The 20,382-nt window shown below is 39.1% G+C and overlaps 15 non-coding genes across 15 annotated transcripts; all 15 read right to left on the minus strand.

Annotated features, from left to right (window-relative positions):
- Positions 1-442: 442 nt before the first annotated feature.
- Positions 443-514, minus strand: TRNAT-CGU (transfer RNA threonine (anticodon CGU)). Its single transcript has one exon. It is a non-coding gene; the product is annotated as a tRNA-Thr (tRNA).
- Positions 515-1,737: 1,223 nt separating this feature from the next.
- Positions 1,738-1,809, minus strand: TRNAT-CGU (transfer RNA threonine (anticodon CGU)). The gene has a single exon. It is a non-coding gene; the product is annotated as a tRNA-Thr (tRNA).
- Positions 1,810-4,328: 2,519 nt separating this feature from the next.
- Positions 4,329-4,400, minus strand: TRNAT-CGU (transfer RNA threonine (anticodon CGU)). Its single transcript has one exon. It is a non-coding gene; the product is annotated as a tRNA-Thr (tRNA).
- A 1,223-nt stretch (positions 4,401-5,623) lies between these two features.
- TRNAT-CGU (transfer RNA threonine (anticodon CGU)) lies at positions 5,624-5,695 on the minus strand. Its single transcript has one exon. It is a non-coding gene; the product is annotated as a tRNA-Thr (tRNA).
- A 1,223-nt stretch (positions 5,696-6,918) lies between these two features.
- Positions 6,919-6,990, minus strand: TRNAT-CGU (transfer RNA threonine (anticodon CGU)). Its single transcript has one exon. It is a non-coding gene; the product is annotated as a tRNA-Thr (tRNA).
- Positions 6,991-8,213: 1,223 nt separating this feature from the next.
- On the minus strand, positions 8,214-8,285 carry TRNAT-CGU (transfer RNA threonine (anticodon CGU)). The gene has a single exon. It is a non-coding gene; the product is annotated as a tRNA-Thr (tRNA).
- A 1,223-nt stretch (positions 8,286-9,508) lies between these two features.
- On the minus strand, positions 9,509-9,580 carry TRNAT-CGU (transfer RNA threonine (anticodon CGU)). The gene has a single exon. It is a non-coding gene; the product is annotated as a tRNA-Thr (tRNA).
- A 1,223-nt stretch (positions 9,581-10,803) lies between these two features.
- TRNAT-CGU (transfer RNA threonine (anticodon CGU)) lies at positions 10,804-10,875 on the minus strand. Its single transcript has one exon. It is a non-coding gene; the product is annotated as a tRNA-Thr (tRNA).
- Positions 10,876-12,098: 1,223 nt separating this feature from the next.
- Positions 12,099-12,170, minus strand: TRNAT-CGU (transfer RNA threonine (anticodon CGU)). The gene has a single exon. It is a non-coding gene; the product is annotated as a tRNA-Thr (tRNA).
- Positions 12,171-13,393: 1,223 nt separating this feature from the next.
- TRNAT-CGU (transfer RNA threonine (anticodon CGU)) lies at positions 13,394-13,465 on the minus strand. Its single transcript has one exon. It is a non-coding gene; the product is annotated as a tRNA-Thr (tRNA).
- A 1,232-nt stretch (positions 13,466-14,697) lies between these two features.
- Positions 14,698-14,769, minus strand: TRNAT-CGU (transfer RNA threonine (anticodon CGU)). The gene has a single exon. It is a non-coding gene; the product is annotated as a tRNA-Thr (tRNA).
- A 1,223-nt stretch (positions 14,770-15,992) lies between these two features.
- On the minus strand, positions 15,993-16,064 carry TRNAT-CGU (transfer RNA threonine (anticodon CGU)). The gene has a single exon. It is a non-coding gene; the product is annotated as a tRNA-Thr (tRNA).
- Positions 16,065-17,296: 1,232 nt separating this feature from the next.
- Positions 17,297-17,368, minus strand: TRNAT-CGU (transfer RNA threonine (anticodon CGU)). The gene has a single exon. It is a non-coding gene; the product is annotated as a tRNA-Thr (tRNA).
- A 1,223-nt stretch (positions 17,369-18,591) lies between these two features.
- Positions 18,592-18,663, minus strand: TRNAT-CGU (transfer RNA threonine (anticodon CGU)). The gene has a single exon. It is a non-coding gene; the product is annotated as a tRNA-Thr (tRNA).
- Positions 18,664-19,895: 1,232 nt separating this feature from the next.
- On the minus strand, positions 19,896-19,967 carry TRNAT-CGU (transfer RNA threonine (anticodon CGU)). Its single transcript has one exon. It is a non-coding gene; the product is annotated as a tRNA-Thr (tRNA).
- Positions 19,968-20,382: the final 415 nt, after the last annotated feature.

Genomic DNA, 20,382 nt, shown 5'->3' on the forward strand with positions numbered 1-20,382 from the left:
ATTGCTCCTGGTTTCATACTTATAATCCATCCATGAGCTTTAGTTGGTAACTTTGTCTAGGCTGTGATCATGTCATGTCTGCTGCAGGCAGGAGGAAACTTTTCCCTTCTCCTCTTGCCCAGTGATTAGACTGTACATTCTCACGAAAAACTTGGTTCGAAGTTGCCGGAGGGGGCAGACTGAATTCTACTTTTGTTATCATAACAAAGAAATGCACAAGCAACAGTTTTTCCATGATTGTGTTATCTCTGAGCCAACATTAATCCAGGAAGTGGATGGTGAACCCGGATGAGGACCATAACCTTCTCTTACCCTGGTGAATGCTACATGTTTTCTTCCTTACACCCAGATGAGATACATGCCTTCATAAATGAGGTTAATAGGGTTCACCAGCTTATTGCCAATTATTATCACGCTCAATACATTAATTTGAGAGAGTATTAGGCACAGATGGGGATTGAACCCATGATCTTTGGTTTACGAGACCAACGCCTTACCACTTGGCCACTGCGCCCTCTGTTGGAGAAAGACGGCTTCTTGTTAAATTCGAAAAATGCACTCAAGCTTTATTTAGTATTAGTACTTTGTACATATGACAATACAATGAAAATCTTCAATCTATTGTTTGATTATATCCAACATAGTTATTATCATTCTTTGACTTGAAGGGATAAAAAATGTAGGGTGGCAAGGGTTATGCTTTGTTTGGTGTTTTGCAGTTAAATAAAGCACAAGTTCAGTTATGTAGAATATGGTTTCACTTATTCAATATAGAAGTTTTATAAAATGTCTCTGATAAATTATCTACCGAGGTGAGGGTTTGTTGCTGATGGTGTCCTATTTTCTGTTTTATTTAGTGTTGACAGGACATTTTTTGAATTTTGAGATGCTCAAAAAAATCCTAAGTGCAAGGTCAGTGTGCACCAAAACCACATCACATTATATCACTCACATTACCTGCACCCCCTCTCCACCTTGATAAAATAAAAGTTGGGCTTACACTGGTTAGGCCTTATCCCTCATTAAAATTGTCCTGCTGATGTTCAAGCACTTCTGTATCTTAATTCTTGTAGTGAAGCCCCCAGCATGTGCTCTTGTCTCTAGTAAATTTTGGCCCAGTCTTGCTCATTGAAATGCTCCTGCTGCTGGCCAGTTGTATACTTCTATGCAGTCTTCAGTCTCTTAAATCTTGTAGTATGATGCCAAGCTCAAGAGTATATGCAGTGTTTCAAAAGTGGATCTTCGTCTGAGGTGTTCCAATGTTTGTAATGTAAGTCTCCACTTCTAGCACAGAGATTGCTCCTGGTTTCATACTTATAATCCATCCATGAGCTTTAGTTGGTAACTTTGTCTAGGCTGTGATCATGTCATGTCTGCTGCAGGCAGGAGGAAACTTTTCCCTTCTCCTCTTGCCCAGTGATTAGACTGTACATTCTCACGAAAAACTTGGTGAGAAGTTGCAGGAGGGGGCAGACTGAATTCTACTTTTGTTATCATAACAAAGAAATGCACAAGCAACAGTTTTTCCATGATTGTGTTATCTCTGAGACAACATTAATCCAGGAAGTGGATGGTGAACCCGGATGAGGACCATAACCTTCTCTTACCCTGGTGAATGCTACATGTTTTCTTCCTTACACCCAGATGAGATACATGCCTTCATAAATGAGGTTAATATGGTTCACCAGCTTATTGCCAATTATTATCACGCTCAATACATTAATTTGAGAGAGTATTAGGCACAGATGGGGATTGAACCCATGATCTTTGGTTTACGAGACCAACGCCTTACCACTTGGCCACTGCACCCTCTGTTGGAGAAAGACGGCTTCTTGTTAAATTCAAAAAATGCACTCAAGCTTTATTTAGTATTAGTACTTTGTACATATGACAATACAATGAAAATCTTCAATCTATTGTTTGATTATATCCAACATAGTTATTATCATTCTTTGACTTGAAGGGATAAAAAATGTAGGGTGGCAGGGGTTATGCTTTGTTTGTTGTTTTGCAGTTAAATAAAGCACAAGTTCAGTTATGTAGAATATGGTTTCACTTATGCAATATTGAAGTTTTATAAAATGTCTCTGATAAATAATCTACCCAGGTGAGGGTTTGTTGCTGATGGTGTCCTATTTTTTGTTTTATTTAGTGTTGACAGGACATTTTTTGAATTTTGAGATGCTCAAAATAATCCTAAGTGCAAGGTCAGTGTGCACCAAAACCACATCACATTATATCACTCACATTACCTGCACCCCCTCTCCACCTTGATAAAATAAAAGTTGGGCTTACACTGGTTAGGCCTTATCCCTCATTAAAATTGTCCTGCTGATGTTCAAGCACTTCTGTATCTTAATTCTTGTAGTGAAGCCCCCAGCATGTGCTCTTGTCTCTAGTAAATTTTGGCCCAGTCTTGCTCATTGAAATGCTCCTGCTGCTGGCCAGTTGTATACTTCTATGCAGTCTTCAGTCTCTTAAATCTTGTAGTATGATGCCAAGCTCAAGAGTATATGCAGTGTTTCAAAAGTGGATCTTCGTCTGAGGTGTTCCAACGTTTGTAATGTAAGTCTCCACTTCTAGCACAGAGATTGCTCCTGGTTTCATACTTATAATCCATCCATGAGCTTTAGTTGGTAACTTTGTCTAGGCTGTGATCATGTCATGTCTGCTGCAGGCAGGAGGAAACTTTTCCCTTCTCCTCTTGCCCAGTGATTAGACTGTACATTCTCACGAAAAACTTGGTGAGAAGTTGCAGGAGGGGGCAGACTGAATTCTACTTTTGTTATCATAACAAAGAAATGCACAAGCAACAGTTTTTCCATGATTGTGTTATCTCTGAGCCAACATTAATCCAGGAAGTGGATGGTGAACCCGGATGAGGACCATAACCTTCTCTTACCCTGGTGAATGGTACATGTTCTCTTCCTTACACCCAGATGAGATACATGCCTTCATAAATGAGGTTAATATGGTTCACCAGCTTATTGCCAATTATTATCACGCTCAATACATTAATTTGAGAGAGTATTAGGCACAGATGGGGATTGAACCCATGATCTTTGGTTTTACAAGACCAACGCCTTACCACTTGGCCACTGCGCCCTCTGTTGGAGAAAGACGGCTTCTTGTTAAATTCGAAAAATGCACTCAAGCTTTATTTAGTATTAGTACTTTGTACATATGACAATACAATGAAAATCTTCAATCTATTGTTTGATTATATCCAACATAGTTATTATCATTCTTTGACTTGAAGGGATAAAAAATGTAGGGTGGCAGGGGTTATGCTTTGTTTGGTGTTTTGCAGTTAAATAAAGCACAAGTTCAGTTATGTAGAATATGGTTTCACTTATTCAATATAGAAGTTTTATAAAATGTCTCTGATAAATTATCTACCGAGGTGAGGGTTTGTTGCTGATGGTGTCCTATTTTCTGTTTTATTTAGTGTTGACAGGACATTTTTTGAATTTTGAGATGCTCAAAAAAATCCTAAGTGCAAGGTCAGTGTGCACCAAAACCACATCACATTATATCACTCACATTACCTGCACCCCCTCTCCACCTTGATAAAATAAAAGTTGGGCTTACACTGGTTAGGCCTTATCCCTCATTAAAATTGTCCTGCTGATGTTCAAGCACTTCTGTATCTTAATTCTTGTAGTGAAGCCCCCAGCATGTGCTCTTGTCTCTAGTAAATTTTGGCCCAGTCTTGCTCATTGAAATGCTCCTGCTGCTGGCCAGTTGTATACTTCTATGCAGTCTTCAGTCTCTTAAATCTTGTAGTATGATGTCAAGCTCAAGAGTATATGCAGTGTTTCAAAAGTGGATCTTCGTCTGAGGTGTTCCAACGTTTGTAATGTAAGTCTCCACTTCTAGCACAGAGATTGCTCCTGGTTTCATACTTATAATCCATCCATGAGCTTTAGTTGGTAACTTTGTCTAGGCTGTGATCATGTCATGTCTGCTGCAGGAAGGAGGAAACTTTTCCCTTCTCCTCTTGCCCAGTGATTAGACTGTACATTCTCACGAAAAACTTGGTTCGAAGTTGCCGGAGGGGGCACACTGAATTCTACTTTTGTTATCATAACAAAGAAATGCACAAGCAACAGTTTTTCCATGATTGTGTTATCTCTGAGCCAACATTAATCCAGGAAGTGGATGGTGAACCCGGATGAGGACCATAACCTTCTCTTACCCTGGTGAATGCTACATGTTTTCTTCCTTACACCCAGATGAGATACATGCCTTCATAAATGAGGTTAATATGGTTCACCAGCCTATTGCCAATTATTATCACACTCAATACATTAATTTGAGAGAGTATTAGGCACAGATGGGGATTGAACCCATGATCTTTGGTTTACGAGACCAACGCTTTACCACTTGGCCACTGCGCCCTCTGTTGGAGAAAGACGGCTTCTTGTTAAATTCAAAAAATGCACTCAAGCTTTATTTAGTATTAGTACTTTGTACATATGACAATACAATGAAAATCTTCAATCTATTGTTTGATTATATCCAACATAGTTATTATCATTCTTTGACTTGAAGGGATAAAAAATGTAGGGTGTCAGGGGTTATGCTTTGTTTGGTGTTTTGCAGTTAAATAAAGCACAAGTTCAGTTATGTAGAATATGGTTTCACTTATTCAATATAGAAGTTTTATAAAATGTCTCTGATAAATTATCTACCGAGGTGAGGGTTTGTTGCTGATGGTGTCCTTTTTTTTGTATTATTTAGTGTTGACAGGACATTTTTTGAATTTTGAGATGCTCAAAAAAATCCTAAGTGCAAGGTCAGTGTGCACCAAAACCACATCACATTATATCACTCACATTACCTGCACCCCCTCTCCACCTTGATAAAATAAAAGTTGGGCTTACACTGGTTAGGCCTTATCCCTCATTAAAATTGTCCGGCTGATGTTCAAGCACTTCTGTATCTTAATTCTTGTAGTGAAGCCCCCAGCATGTGCTCTTGTCTCTAGTAAATTTTGGCCCAGTCTTGCTCATTGAAATGCTCCTGCTGCTGGCCAGTTGTATACTTCTATGCAGTCTTCAGTCTCTTAAATCTTGTAGTATGATGCCAAGCTCAAGAGTATATGCAGTGTTTCAAAAGTGGATCTTCGTCTGAGGTGTTCCAACGTTTGTAATGTAAGTCTCCACTTCTAGCACAGAGATTGCTCCTGGTTTCATACTTATAATCCATCCATGAGCTTTAGTTGGTAACTTTGTCTAGGCTGTGATCATGTCATGTCTGCTGCAGGCAGGAGGAAACTTTTCCCTTCTCCTCTTGCCCAGTGATTAGACTGTACATTCTCACGAAAAACTTGGTTCGAAGTTGCCGGAGGGGGCACACTGAATTCTACTTTTGTTATCATAACAAAGAAATGCACAAGCAACAGTTTTTCAATGATTGTGTTATCTCTGAGCCAACATTAATCCAGGAAGTGGATGGTGAACCCGGATGAGGACCATAACCTTCTCTTACCCTGGTGAATGCTACATGTTTTCTTCCTTACACCCAGATGAGATACATGCCTTCATAAATGAGGTTAATATGGTTCACCAGCTTATTGCCAATTATTATCACGCTCAATACATTAATTTGAGAGAATATTAGGCACAGATGGAGATTGAACCCATGATCTTTGGTTTACGAGACCAAGGCCTTACCACTTGGCCACTGCGCCCTCTGTTGGAGAAAGACGGCTTCTTGTTAAATTCGAAAAATGCACTCAAGCTTTATTTAGTATTAGTACTTTGCACATATGACAATACAATGAAAATCTTCAATCTATTGTTTGATTATATCCAACATAGTTATTATCATTCTTTGGCTTGAAGGGATAAAAAATGTAGGGTGGCAGGGGTTATGCTTTGTTTGGTGTTTTGCAGTTAAATAAAGCACAAGTTCAGTTATGTAGAATATGGTTTCACTTATTCAATATAGAAGTTTTATAAAATGTCTCTGATAAATTATCTACCGAGGTGAGGGTTTGTTGCTGATGGTGTCCTATTTTCTGTTTTATTTAGTGTTGACTGGACATTTTTTGAATTTTGAGATGCTCAAAAAAATCCTAAGTGCAAGGTCAGTGTGCACCAAAACCACATCACATTATATCACTCACATTACCTGCACCCCCTGTCCACCTTGATAAAATAAAAGTTGGGCTTACACTGGTTAGGCCTTATCCCTCATTAGAATTGTCCGGCTGATGTTCAAGCACTTCTGTATCTTAATTCTTGTAGTGAAGCCCCCAGCATGTGCTCTTGTCTCTAGTAAATTTTGGCCCAGTCTTGCTCATTGAAATGCTCCTGCTGCTGGCCAGTTGTATACTTCTATGCCGTCTTCAGTCTCTTAAATCTTGTAGTATGAAGCCAAGCTCAAGAGTATATGCAGTGTTTCAAAAGTGGATCTTCGTCTGAGGTGTTCCAACGTTTGTAATGTAAGTCTCCACTTCTAGCACAGAGATTGCTCCTGGTTTCATACTTATAATCCATCCATGAGCTTTAGTTGGTAACTTTGTCTAGGCTGTGATCATGTCATGTCTGCTGCAGGCAGGAGGAAACTTTTCCCTTCTCCTCTTGCCCAGTGATTAGACTGTACATTCTCACGAAAAACTTGGTGAGAAGTTGCAGGAGGGGGCAGACTGAATTCTACTTTTGTTATCATAACAAAGAAATGCACAAGCAACAGTTTTTCCATGATTGTGTTATCTCTGAGACAACATTAATCCAGGAAGTGGATGGTGAACCCGGATGAGGACCATAACCTTCTCTTACCCTGGTGAATGGTACATGTTTTCTTCCTTACACCCAGATGAGATACATGCCTTCAAAAATGAGGTTAATATGGTTCACCAGCTTATTGCCAATTATTATCACGCTCAATACATTAATTTGAGAGAGTATTAGGCACAGATGGGGATTGAACCCATGATCTTTGGTTTACGAGACCAACGCCTTACCACTTGGCCACTGCGCCCTCTGTTGGAGAAAGACAGCTTCTTGTTAAATTCGAAAAATGCACTCAAGCTTTATTTAGTATTAGTACTTTGTACATATGACAATACAATGAAAATCTTCAATCTATTGTTTGATTATATCCAACATAGTTATTATCATTCTTTGACTTGAAGGGATAAAAAATGTAGGGTGGCAGGGGTTATGCTTTGTTTGGTGTTTTGCAGTTAAATAAAGCACAAGTTCAGTTATGTAGAATATGGTTTCACTTATTCAATATAGAAGTTTTATAAAATGTCTCTGATAAATTATCTACCGAGGTGAGGGTTTGTTGCTGATGGTGTGCTATTTTCTGTTTTATTTAGTGTTGACAGGACATTTTTTGAATTTTGAGATGCTCAAAAAAATCCTAAGTGCAAGGTCAGTGTGCACCAAAACCACATCACATTATATCACTCACATTACCTGCACCCCCTCTCCACCTTGATAAAATAAAAGTTGGGCTTACACTGGTTAGGCCTTATCCCTCATTAAAATTGTCCGGCTGATGTTCAAGCACTTCTGTATCTTAATTCTTGTAGTGAAGCCCCCAGCATGTGCTCTTGTCTCTAGTAAATTTTGGCTCAGTCTTGCTCATTGAAATGCTCCTGCTGCTGGCCAGTTGTATACTTCTATGCAGTCTTCAGTCTCTTAAATCTTGTAGTATGATGCCAAGCTCAAGAGTATATGCAGTGTTTCAAAAGTGGATCTTCGTCTGAGGTGTTCCAACGTTTGTAATGTAAGTCTCCACTTCTAGCACAGAGATTGCTCCTGGTTTCATACTTATAATCCATCCATGAGCTTTAGTTGGTAACTTTGTCTAGGCTGTGATCATGTCATGTCTGCTGCAGGCAGGAGGAAACTTTTCCCTTCTCCTCTTGCCCAGTGATTAGACTGTACATTCTCACGAAAAACTTGGTTCGAAGTTGCCGGAGGGGGCAGACTGAATTCTACTTTTGTTATCATAACAAAGAAATGCACAAGCAACAGTTTTTCCATGATTGTGTTATCTCTGAGCCAACATTAATCCAGGAAGTGGATGGTGAACCCGGATGAGGACCATAACCTTCTCTTACCCTGGTGAATGGTACATGTTTCCTTCCTTACACCCAGATGAGATACATGCCTTCATAAATGAGGTTAATATGGTTCATCAGCTTATTGCCAATTATTATCACGCTCAATACATTAATTTGAGAGAGTATTAGGCACAGATGGGGATTGAACCCATGATCTTTGGTTTACGAGACCAACGCCTTACCACTTGGCCACTGCGCCCTCTGTTGGAGAAAGACGGCTTCTTGTTAAATTCGAAAAATGCACTCAAGCTTTATTTAGTATTAGTACTTTGTACATATGACAATACAATGAAAATCTTCAATCTATTGTTTGATTATATCCAACATAGTTATTATCATTCTTTGACTTGAAGGGATAAAAAATGTAGGGTGGCAGGGGTTATGCTTTGTTTGGTGTTTTGCAGTTAAATAAAGCACAAGTTCAGTTATGTAGAATATGGTTTCACTTATTCAATATAGAAGTTTTATAAAATGTCTCTGATAAATTATCTACCGAGGTGAGGGTTTGTTGCTGATGGTGTCCAATTTTCTGTTTTATTTAGTGTTGACTGGACATTTTTTGAATTTTGAGATGCTCAAAAAAATCCTAAGTGCAAGGTCAGTGTGCACCAAAACCACATCACATTATATCACTCACATTACCTGCACCCCCTCTCCACCTTGATAAAATAAAAGTTGGGCTTACACTGGTTAGGCCTTATCCCTCATTAGAATTGTCCGGCTGATGTTCAAGCACTTCTGTATCTTAATTCTTGTAGTGAAGCCCCCAGCATGTGCTCTTGTCTCTAGTAAATTTTGGCCCAGTCTTGCTCATTGAAATGCTCCTGCTGCTGGCCAGTTGTATACTTCTATGCAGTCTTCAGTCTCTTAAATCTTGTAGTATGATGCCAAGCTCAAGAGTATATGCAGTGTTTCAAAAGTGGATCTTCGTCTGAGGTGTTCCAACGTTTGTAATGTAAGTCTCCACTTCTAGCACAGAGATTGCTCCTGGTTTCATACTTATAATCCATCCATGAGCTTTAGTTGGTAACTTTGTCTAGGCTGTGATCATGTCATGTCTGCTGCAGGCAGGAGGAAACTTTTCCCTTCTCCTCTTGCCCAGTGATTAGACTGTACATTCTCACGAAAAACTTGGTTCGAAGTTGCCGGAGGGGGCAGACTGAATTCTACTTTTGTTATCATAACAAAGAAATGCACAAGCAACAGTTTTTCCATGATTGTGTTATCTCTGAGCCAACATTAATCCAGGAAGTGGATGGTGAACCCGGATGAGGACCATAACCTTCTCTTACCCTGGTGAATGGTACATGTTTTCTTCCTTACACCCAGATGAGATACATGCCTTCATAAATGAGGTTAATATGGTTCATCAGCTTATTGCCAATTATTATCACGCTCAATACATTAATTTGAGAGAGTATTAGGCACAGATGGGGATTGAACCCATGATCTTTGGTTTACGAGACCAACGCCTTAGCACTTGGCCACTGCGCCCTCTGTTGGAGAAAGATGGCTTCTTGTTAAATTCGAAAAATGCACTCAAGCTTTATTTAGTATTAGTACTTTGTACATATGACAATACAATGAAAATCTTCAATCTATTGTTTGATTATATCCAACATAGTTATTATCATTCTTTGACTTGAAGGGATAAAAAATGTAGGGTGGCAGGGGTTATGCTTTGTTTGGTGTTTTGCAGTTAAATAAAGCACAAGTTCAGTTATGTAGAATATGGTTTCCCTTATTCAATATAGAAGTTTTATAAAATGTCTCTGATAAATTATCTACCGAGGTGAGGGTTTGTTGCTGATGGTGTCCAATTTTCTGTTTTATTTAGTGTTGACTGGACATTTTTTGAATTTTGAGATGCTCAAAAAAATCCTAAGTGCAAGGTCAGTGTGCACCAAAACCACATCACATTATATCACTCACATTACCTGCACCCCCTGTCCACCTTGATAAAATAAAAGTTGGGCTTACACTGGTTAGGCCTTATCCCTCATTAGAATTGTCCGGCTGATGTTCAAGCACTTCTGTATCTTAATTCTTGTAGTGAAGCCCCCAGCATGTGCTCTTGTCTCTAGTAAATTTTGGCCCAGTCTTGCTCATTGAAATGCTCCTGCTGCTGGCCAGTTGTATACTTCTATGCAGTCTTCAGTCTCTTGAATCTTGTAGTATGATGCCAAGCTCAAGAGTATATGCAGTGTTTCAAAAGTGGATCTTCGTCTGAGGTGTTCCAACGTTTGTAATGTAAGTCTCCACTTCTAGCACAGAGATTGCTCCTGGTTTCATACTTATAATCCATCCATGAGCTTTAGTTGGTAACTTTGTCTAGGCTGTGATCATGTCATGTCTGCTGCAGGCAGGAGGAAACTTTTCCCTTCTCCTCTTGCCCAGTGATTAGACTGTACATTCTCACGAAAAACTTGGTTCGAAGTTGCCGGAGGGGGCAGACTGAATTCTACTTTTGTTATCATAACAAAGAAATGCACAAGCAACAGTTTTTCCATGATTGTGTTATCTCTGAGCCAACATTAATCCAGGAAGTGGATGGTGAACCCGGATGAGGACCATAACCTTCTCTTACCCTGGTGAATGGTACATGTTTTCTTCCTTACACCCAGATGAGATACATGCCTTCATAAATGAGGTTAATATGGTTCATCAGCTTATTGCCAATTATTATCACGCTCAATACATTAATTTGAGAGAGTATTAGGCACAGATGGGGATTGAACCCATGATCTTTGGTTTACGAGACCAACGCCTTAGCACTTGGCCACTGCGCCCTCTGTTGGAGAAAGATGGCTTCTTGTTAAATTCGAAAAATGCACTCAAGCTTTATTTAGTATTAGTACTTTGTACATATGACAATACAATGAAAATCTTCAATCTATTGTTTGATTATATCCAACATAGTTATTATCATTCTTTGACTTGAAGGGATAAAAAATGTAGGGTGGCAGGGGTTATGCTTTGTTTGGTGTTTTGCAGTTAAATAAAGCACAAGTTCAGTTATGTAGAATATGGTTTCCCTTATTCAATATAGAAGTTTTATAAAATGTCTCTGATAAATTATCTACCGAGGTGAGGGTTTGTTGCTGATGGTGTCCAATTTTCTGTTTTATTTAGTGTTGACTGGACATTTTTTGAATTTTGAGATGCTCAAAAAAATCCTAAGTGCAAGGTCAGTGTGCACCAAAACCACATCACATTATATCACTCACATTACCTGCACCCCCTGTCCACCTTGATAAAATAAAAGTTGGGCTTACACTGGTTAGGCCTTATCCCTCATTAGAATTGTCCGGCTGATGTTCAAGCACTTCTGTATCTTAATTCTTGTAGTGAAGCCCCCAGCATGTGCTCTTGTCTCTAGTAAATTTTGGCCCAGTCTTGCTCATTGAAATGCTCCTGCTGCTGGCCAGTTGTATACTTCTATGCAGTCTTCAGTCTCTTGAATCTTGTAGTATGATGCCAAGCTCAAGAGTATATGCAGTGTTTCAAAAGTGGATCTTCGTCTGAGGTGTTCCAACGTTTGTAATGTAAGTCTCCACTTCTAGCACAGAGATTGCTCCTGGTTTCATACTTATAATCCATCCATGAGCTTTAGTTGGTAACTTTGTCTAGGCTGTGATCATGTCATGTCTGCTGCAGGCAGGAGGAAACTTTTCCCTTCTCCTCTTGCCCAGTGATTAGACTGTACATTCTCACGAAAAACTTGGTTCGAAGTTGCCGGAGGGGGCACACTGAATTCTACTTTTGTTATCATAACAAAGAAATGCACAAGCAACAGTTTTTCCATGATTGTGTTATCTCTGAGCCAACATTAATCCAGGAAGTGGATGGTGAACCCGGATGAGGACCATAACCTTCTCTTACCCTGGTGAATGGTACATGTTTTCTTCCTTACACCCAGATGAGATACATGCCTTCATAAATGAGGTTAATATGGTTCACCAGCTTATTGCCAATTATTATCACGCTCAATACATTAATTTGAGAGAATATTAGGCACAGATGGAGATTGAACCCATGATCTTTGGTTTACGAGTCCAAGGCCTTACCACTTGGCCACTGCGCCCTCTGTTGGAGAAAGACGGCTTCTTGTTAAATTCGAAAAATGCACTCAAGCTTTATATAGTATTAGTACTTTGCACATATGACAATACAATGAAAATCTTCAATCTATTGTTTGATTATATCCAACATAGTTATTATCATTCTTTGGCTTGAAGGGATAAAAAATGTAGGGTGGCAGGGGTTATGCTTTGTTTGGTGTTTTGCAGTTAAATAAAGCACAAGTTCAGTTATGTAGAATATGGTTTCACTTATTCAATATAGAAGTTTTATAAAATGTCTCTGATAAATTATCTACCGAGGTGAGGGTTTGTTGCTGATGGTGTCCAATTTTCTGTTTTATTTAGTGTTGACTGGACATTTTTTGAATTTTGAGATGCTCAAAAAAATCCTAAGTGCAAGGTCAGTGTGCACCAAAACCACATCACATTATATCACTCACATTACCTGCACCCCCTCTCCACCTTGATAAAATAAAAGTTGGGCTTACACTGGTTAGGCCTTATCCCTCATTAAAATTGTCCGGCTGATGTTCAAGCACTTCTGTATCTTAATTCTTGTAGTGAAGCCCCCAGCATGTGCTCTTGTCTCTAGTACATTTTGGCCCAGTCTTGCTCATTGAAATGCTCCTGCTGCTGGCCAGTTGTATACTTCTATGCAGTCTTCAGTCTCTTAAATCTTGTAGTATGATTCCAAGCTCAAGAGTATATGCAGTGTTTCAAAAGTGGATCTTCGTCTGAGGTGTTCCAACGTTTGTAATGTAAGTCTCCACTTCTAGCACAGAGATTGCTCCTGGTTTCATACTTATAATCCATCCATGAGCTTTAGTTGGTAACTTTGTCTAGGCTGTGATCATGTCATGTCTTCTGCAGGCAGGAGGAAACTTTTCCCTTCTCCTCTTGCCCAGTGATTAGACTGTACATTCTCACGAAAAACTTGGTGAGAAGTTGCAGGAGGGGGCAGACTGAATTCTACTTTTGTTATCATAACAAAGAAATGCACAAGCAACAGTTTTTCCATGATTGTGTTATCTCTGAGCCAACATTAATCCAGGAAGTGGATGGTGAAGCCGGATGAGGACAATAACCTTCTCTTACCCTGGTGAATGGTACATGTTTTCTTCCTTACACCCAGATGAGATACATGCCTTCATAAATGAGGTTAATATGGTTCACCAGCTTATTGCCAATTATTATCACACTCAATACATTAATTTGAGAGAGTATTAGGCACAGATGGGGATTGAACCCATGATCTTGGGTTTACGAGACCAACGCCTTACCACTTGGCCACTGCGCCCTCTGTTGGAGAAAGACGGCTTCTTGTTAAATTCGAAAAATGCACTCAAGCTTTATTTAGTATTAGTAGTTTGTACATATGACAATACAATGAAAATCTTCAATCTATTGTTTGATTATATCCAACATAGTTATTATCATTCTTTGACTTGAAGGGATAAAAAATGTAGGGTGGCAGGGGTTATGCTTTGTTTTGTGTTTTGCAGTTAAATAAAGCACAAGTTCAGTTATGTAGAATATGGTTTCACTTATTCAATATAGAAGTTTTATAAAATGTCTCTGATAAATTATCTACCGAGGTGAGGGTTTGTTGCTGATGGTGTCCTATTTTCTGTTTTATTTAGTGTTGACAGGACATTTTTTGAATTTTGAGATGCTCAAAAAAATCCTAAGTGCAAGGTCAGTGTGCACCAAAACCACATCACATTATATCACTCACATTACCTGCACCCCCTCTCCACCTTGATAAAATAAAAGTTGGGCTTACACTGGTTAGGCCTTATCCCTCATTAAAATTGTCCGGCTGATGTTCAAGCACTTCTATATCTTAGTTCTTGTAGTGAAGCCCCCAGCATGTGCTCTTGTCTCTAGTAAATTTTGGCCCAGTCTTGCTCATTGAAATGCTCCTGCTGCTGGCCAGTTGTATACTTCTATGCCGTCTTCAGTCTCTTAAATCTTGTAGTATGATGCCAAGCTCAAGAGTATATGCAGTGTTTCAAAAGTGGATCTTCGTCTGAGGTGTTCCAACGTTTGTAATGTAAGTCTCCACTTCTAGCACAGAGATTGCTCCTGGTTTCATACTTATAATCCATCCATGAGCTTTAGTTGGTAACTTTGTCTAGGCTGTGATCATGTCATGTCTGCTGCAGGCAGGAGGAAACTTTTCCCTTCTCCTCTTGCCCAGTGATTAGACTGTACATTCTCACGAAAAACTTGGTGAGAAGTTGCAGGAGGGGGCAGACTGAATTCTACTTTTGTTATCATAACAAAGAAATGCACAAGCAACAGTTTTCTCATGATTGTGTTATCTCTGAGCCGACATTAATCCAGGAAGTGGATGGTGAACCCGGATGAGGACAATAACCTTCTCTTACCCTGGTGAATGGTACATGTTTTCCTTCTTACACCCAGATGAGATACATGCCTTCATAAATGAGGTTAATAAGGTTAATATGGTTCACTAGCTTATTGCCAATTATTATCACACTCAATATGTTAATTTGAGAGAGTATTAGGCACAGATGGGGATTGAACCCATGATCTTTGGTTTACGAGACCAACGCCTTACCACTTGGCCACTGCGCCCTCTGTTGGAGAAAGACGGCTTCTTGTTAAATTCGAAAAATGCACTCAAGCTTTATTTAGTATTAGTACTTTGTACATATGACAATACAATGAAAATCTTCAATCTATTGTTTGATTATATCCAACATAGTTATTATCATTCTTTGACTTGAAGGGATAAAAAATGTAGAGTGGCAGGGGTTATGCTTTGTTTGGTGTTTTGCAGTTAAATAAAGCACAAGTTCAGTTATGTAGAATATGGTTTCACTTATTCAATATAGAAGTTTTATAAAATGTCTCTGATAAATTATCTACCGAGGTGAGGGTTTGTTGCTGATGGTGTCCAATTTTCTGTTTTATTTAGTGTTGACCGGACATTTTTTGAATTTTGAGATGCTCAAAAAAATCCTAAGTGCAAGGTCAGTGTGCACCAAAACCACATCACATTATATCACTCACATTACCTGCACCCCCTCTCCACCTTGATAAAATAAAAGTTGGGCTTACACTGGTTAGGCCTTATCCCTCATTAGAATTGTCCGGCTGATGTTCAAGCACTTCTGTATCTTAATTCTTGTAGTGAAGCCCCCAGCATGTGCTCTTGTCTCTAGTAAATTTTGGCCCAGTCTTGCTCATTGAAATGCTCCTGCTGCTGGCCAGTTGTATACTTCTATGCCGTCTTCAGTCTCTTAAATCTTGTAGTATGATGCCAAGCTCAAGAGTATATGCAGTGTTTCAAAAGTGGATCTTCGTCTGAGGTGTTCCAACGTTTGTAATGTAAGTCTCCACTTCTAGCACAGAGATTGCTCCTGGTTTCATACTTATAATCCATCCATGAGCTTTAGTTGGTAACTTTGTCTAGGCTGTGATCATGTCATGTCTGCTGCAGGCAGGAGGAAACTTTTCCCTTCTCCTCTTGCCCAGTGATTAGACTGTACATTCTCACGAAAAACTTGGTGAGAAGTTGCAGGAGGGGGCAGACTGAATTCTACTTTTGTTATCATAACAAAGAAATGCACAAGCAACAGTTTTTCCATGATTGTGTTATCTCTGAGCCAACATTAATCCAGGAAGTGAATGGTGAAGCCGGATGAGGACAATAACCTTCTCTTACCCTGGTGAATGGTACATGTTTTCTTCCTTACACCCAGATGAGATACATGCCTTCATAAATGAGGTTAATATGGTTCACCAGCTTATTGCCAATTATTATCACACTCAATACATTAATTTGAGAGAGTATTAGGCACAGATGGGGATTGAACCCATGATCTTTGGTTTACGAGACCAACGCCTTACCACTTGGCCACTGCGCCCTCTGTTGTAGAAAGACGGCTTCTTGTTAAATTCGAAAAATGCACTCAAGCTTTATTTAGTATTAGTACTTTGTACATATGACAATACAATGAAAATCTTCAATCTATTGTTTGATTATATCCATCATAGTTATTATCATTTTTTGACTTGAAGGGTTAAAAAATGTAGGGTGGCAGGGGTTATGCTTTGTTTGGTGTTTTGCAGTTAAATAAAGCACAAGTTCAGTTATGTAGAATATGGTTTCACTTATTCAATATAGAAGTTTTATAAAATGTCTCTGATAAATTATCTACCGAGGTGAGGGTTTGTTGCTGATGGTGTCCTATTTTCTGTTTTATTTAGTGTTGACAGGACATTTTTTGAATTTTGAGATGCTCAAAAAAATCCTAAGTGCAAGGTCAGTGTGCACCAAAACCACATCACATTATATCACTCACATTACCTGCACCCCCTCTCCACCTTGATAAAATAAAAGTTGGGCTTACACTGGTTAGGCCTTATCCCTCATTAAAATTGTCCGGCTGATGTTCAAGCACTTCTATATCTTAGTTCTTGTAGTGAAGCCCCCAGCATGTGCTCTTGTCTCTAGTAAATTTTGGCCCAGTCTTGCTCATTGAAATGCTCCTGCTGCTGGCCAGTTGTATACTTCTATGCCGTCTTCAGTCTCTTAAATCTTGTAGTATGATGCCAAGCTCAAGAGTATATGCAGTGTTTCAAAAGTGGATCTTCGTCTGAGGTGTTCCAACGTTTGTAATGTAAGTCTCCACTTCTAGCACAGAGATTGCTCCTGGTTTCATACTTATAATCCATTCATGAGCTTTAGTTGGTAACTTTGTCTAGGCTGTGATCATGTCATGTCTGCTGCAGGCAGGAGGAAACTTTTCCCTTCTCCTCTTGCCCAGTGATTAGACTGTACATTCTCACGAAAAACTTGGTGAGAAGTTGCAGGAGGGGGCAGACTGAATTCTACTTTTGTTATCATAACAAAGTAATGCACAAGCAACAGTTTTCTCATGATTGTGTTATCTCTGAGCCGACATTAATCCAGGAAGTGGATGGTGAACCCGGATGAGGACAATAACCTTCTCTTACCCTGGTGAATGGTACATGTTTTCCTTCTTACACCCAGATGAGATACATGCCTTCATAAATGAGGTTAATAAGGTTAATATGGTTCACTAGCTTATTGCCAATTATTATCACACTCAATATGTTAATTTGAGAGAGTATTAGGCACAGATGGGGATTGAACCCATGATCTTTGGTTTACGAGACCAACGCCTTACCACTTGGCCACTGCGCCCTCTGTTGGAGAAAGATGGCTTCTTGTTAAATTCGAAAAATGCACTCAAGCTTTATTTAGTATTAGTACTTTGTACATATGACAATACAATGAAAATCTTCAATCTATTGTTTGATTATATCCAACATAGTTATTATCATTCTTTGACTTGAAGGGATAAAAAATGTAGAGTGGCAGGGGTTATGCTTTGTTTGGTGTTTTGCAGTTAAATAAAGCACAAGTTCAGTTATGTAGAATATGGTTTCACTTATTCAATATAGAAGTTTTATAAAATGTCTCTGATAAATTATCTACCGAGGTGAGGGTTTGTTGCTGATGGTGTCCAATTTTCTGTTTTATTTAGTGTTGACCGGACATTTTTTGAATTTTGAGATGCTCAAAAAAATCCTAAGTGCAAGGTCAGTGTGCACCAAAACCACATCACATTATATCACTCACATTACCTGCACCCCCTCTCCACCTTGATAAAATAAAAGTTGGGCTTACACTGGTTAGGCCTTATCCCTCATTAGAATTGTCCGGCTGATGTTCAAGCACTTCTGTATCTTAATTCTTGTAGTGAAGCCCCCAGCATGTGCTCTTGTCTCTAGTAAATTTTGGCCCAGTCTTGCTCATTGAAATGCTCCTGCTGCTGGCCAGTTGTATACTTCTATGCCGTCTTCAGTCTCTTAAATCTTGTAGTATGATGCCAAGCTCAAGAGTATATGCAGTGTTTCAAAAGTGGATCTTCGTCTGAGGTGTTCCAACGTTTGTAATGTAAGTCTCCACTTCTAGCACAGAGATTGCTCCTGGTTTCATACTTATAATCCATCCATGAGCTTTAGTTGGTAACTTTGTCTAGGCTGTGATCATGTCATGTCTGCTGCAGGCAGGAGGAAACTTTTCCCTTCTCCTCTTGCCCAGTGATTAGACTGTACATTCTCACGAAAAACTTGGTGAGAAGTTGCAGGAGGGGGCAGACTGAATTCTACTTTTGTTATCATAACAAAGAAATGCACAAGCAACAGTTTTTCCATGATTGTGTTATCTCTGAGCCAACATTAATCCAGGAAGTGAATGGTGAAGCCGGATGAGGACAATAACCTTCTCTTACCCTGGTGAATGGTACATGTTTTCTTCCTTACACCCAGATGAGATACATGCCTTCATAAATGAGGTTAATATGGTTCACCAGCTTATTGCCAATTATTATCACACTCAATACATTAATTTGAGAGAGTATTAGGCACAGATGGGGATTGAACCCATGATCTTTGGTTTACGAGACCAACGCCTTACCACTTGGCCACTGCGCCCTCTGTTGTAGAAAGACGGCTTCTTGTTAAATTCGAAAAATGCACTCAAGCTTTATTTAGTATTAGTACTTTGTACATATGACAATACAATGAAAATCTTCAATCTATTGTTTGATTATATCCATCATAGTTATTATCATTTTTTGACTTGAAGGGTTAAAAAATGTAGGGTGGCAGGGGTTATGCTTTGTTTGGTGTTTTGCAGTTAAATAAAGCACAAGTTCAGTTATGTAGAATATGGTTTCACTTATTCAATATAGAAGTTTTATAAAATGTCTCTGATAAATTATCTACCGAGGTGAGGGTTTGTTGCTGATGGTGTCCTATTTTCTGTTTTATTTAGTGTTGACAGGACATTTTTTGAATTTTGAGATGCTCAAAAAAATCCTAAGTGCAAGGTCAGTGTGCACCAAAACCACATCACATTATATCACTCACATTACCTGCACCCCCTCTCCACCTTGATAAAATAAAAGTTGGGCTTACACTGGTTAGGCCTTATCCCTCATTAAAATTGTCCGGCTGATGTTCAAGCACTTCTATATCTTAGTTCTTGTAGTGAAGCCCCCAGCATGTGCTCTTGTCTCTAGTAAATTTTGGCCCAGTCTTGCTCATTGAAATGCTCCTGCTGCTGGCCAGTTGTATACTTCTATGCCGTCTTCAGTCTCTTAAATCTTGTAGTATGATGCCAAGCTCAAGAGTATATGCAGTGTTTCAAAAGTGGATCTTCGTCTGAGGTGTTCCAACGTTTGTAATGTAAGTCTCCACTTCTAGCACAGAGATTGCTCCTGGTTTCATACTTATAATCCATTCATGAGCTTTAGTTGGTAACTTTGTCTAGGCTGTGATCATGTCATGTCTGCTGCAGGCAGGAGGAAACTTTTCCCTTCTCCTCTTGCCCAGTGATTAGACTGTACATTCTCACGAAAAACTTGGTGAGAAGTTGCAGGAGGGGGCAGACTGAATTCTACTTTTGTTATCATAACAAAGTAATGCACAAGCAACAGTTTTCTCATGATTGTGTTATCTCTGAGCCGACATTAATCCAGGAAGTGGATGGTGAACCCGGATGAGGACAATAACCTTCTCTTACCCTGGTGAATGGTACATGTTTTCCTTCTTACACCCAGATGAGATACATGCCTTCATAAATGAGGTTAATAAGGTTAATATGGTTCACTAGCTTATTGCCAATTATTATCACACTCAATATGTTAATTTGAGAGAGTATTAGGCACAGATGGGGATTGAACCCATGATCTTTGGTTTACGAGACCAACGCCTTACCACTTGGCCACTGCGCCCTCTGTTGGAGAAAGATGGCTTCTTGTTAAATTCGAAAAATGCACTCAAGCTTTATTTAGTATTAGTACTTTGTACATATGACAATACAATGCAAATCTTCAATCTATTGTTTGATTATATCCAACATAGTTATTATCATTCTTTGACTTGAAGGGATAAAAAATGTAGGGTGGCAAGGGTTATACTTTGTTTGGTGTTTTGCAGTTAAATAAAGCACAAGTTCAGTTATGTAGAATATGTTTTCACTTATTCAATATAGAAGTTTTATAAAATGTCTCTGATACATAATCTAACCAGGTGAGGGTTTGTTGCTGATGGTGTCCTATTTTTTGTTTTATTTAGTGTTGACAGGACATTTTTTGAATTTTGAGATGCTCAAAAAAATCCTAAGTGCAAGGTCAAAGTGCACCAAAA

The sequence above is a fragment of the Lithobates pipiens genome, unplaced genomic scaffold (assembly GCF_037356315.1).
Source record: "Lithobates pipiens isolate NorthernLeopardFrog02 unplaced genomic scaffold, aLitPip1_a1.2 Scaffold_13, whole genome shotgun sequence".
Classification (NCBI taxonomy): Eukaryota; Metazoa; Chordata; class Amphibia; order Anura; family Ranidae; genus Lithobates; species Lithobates pipiens.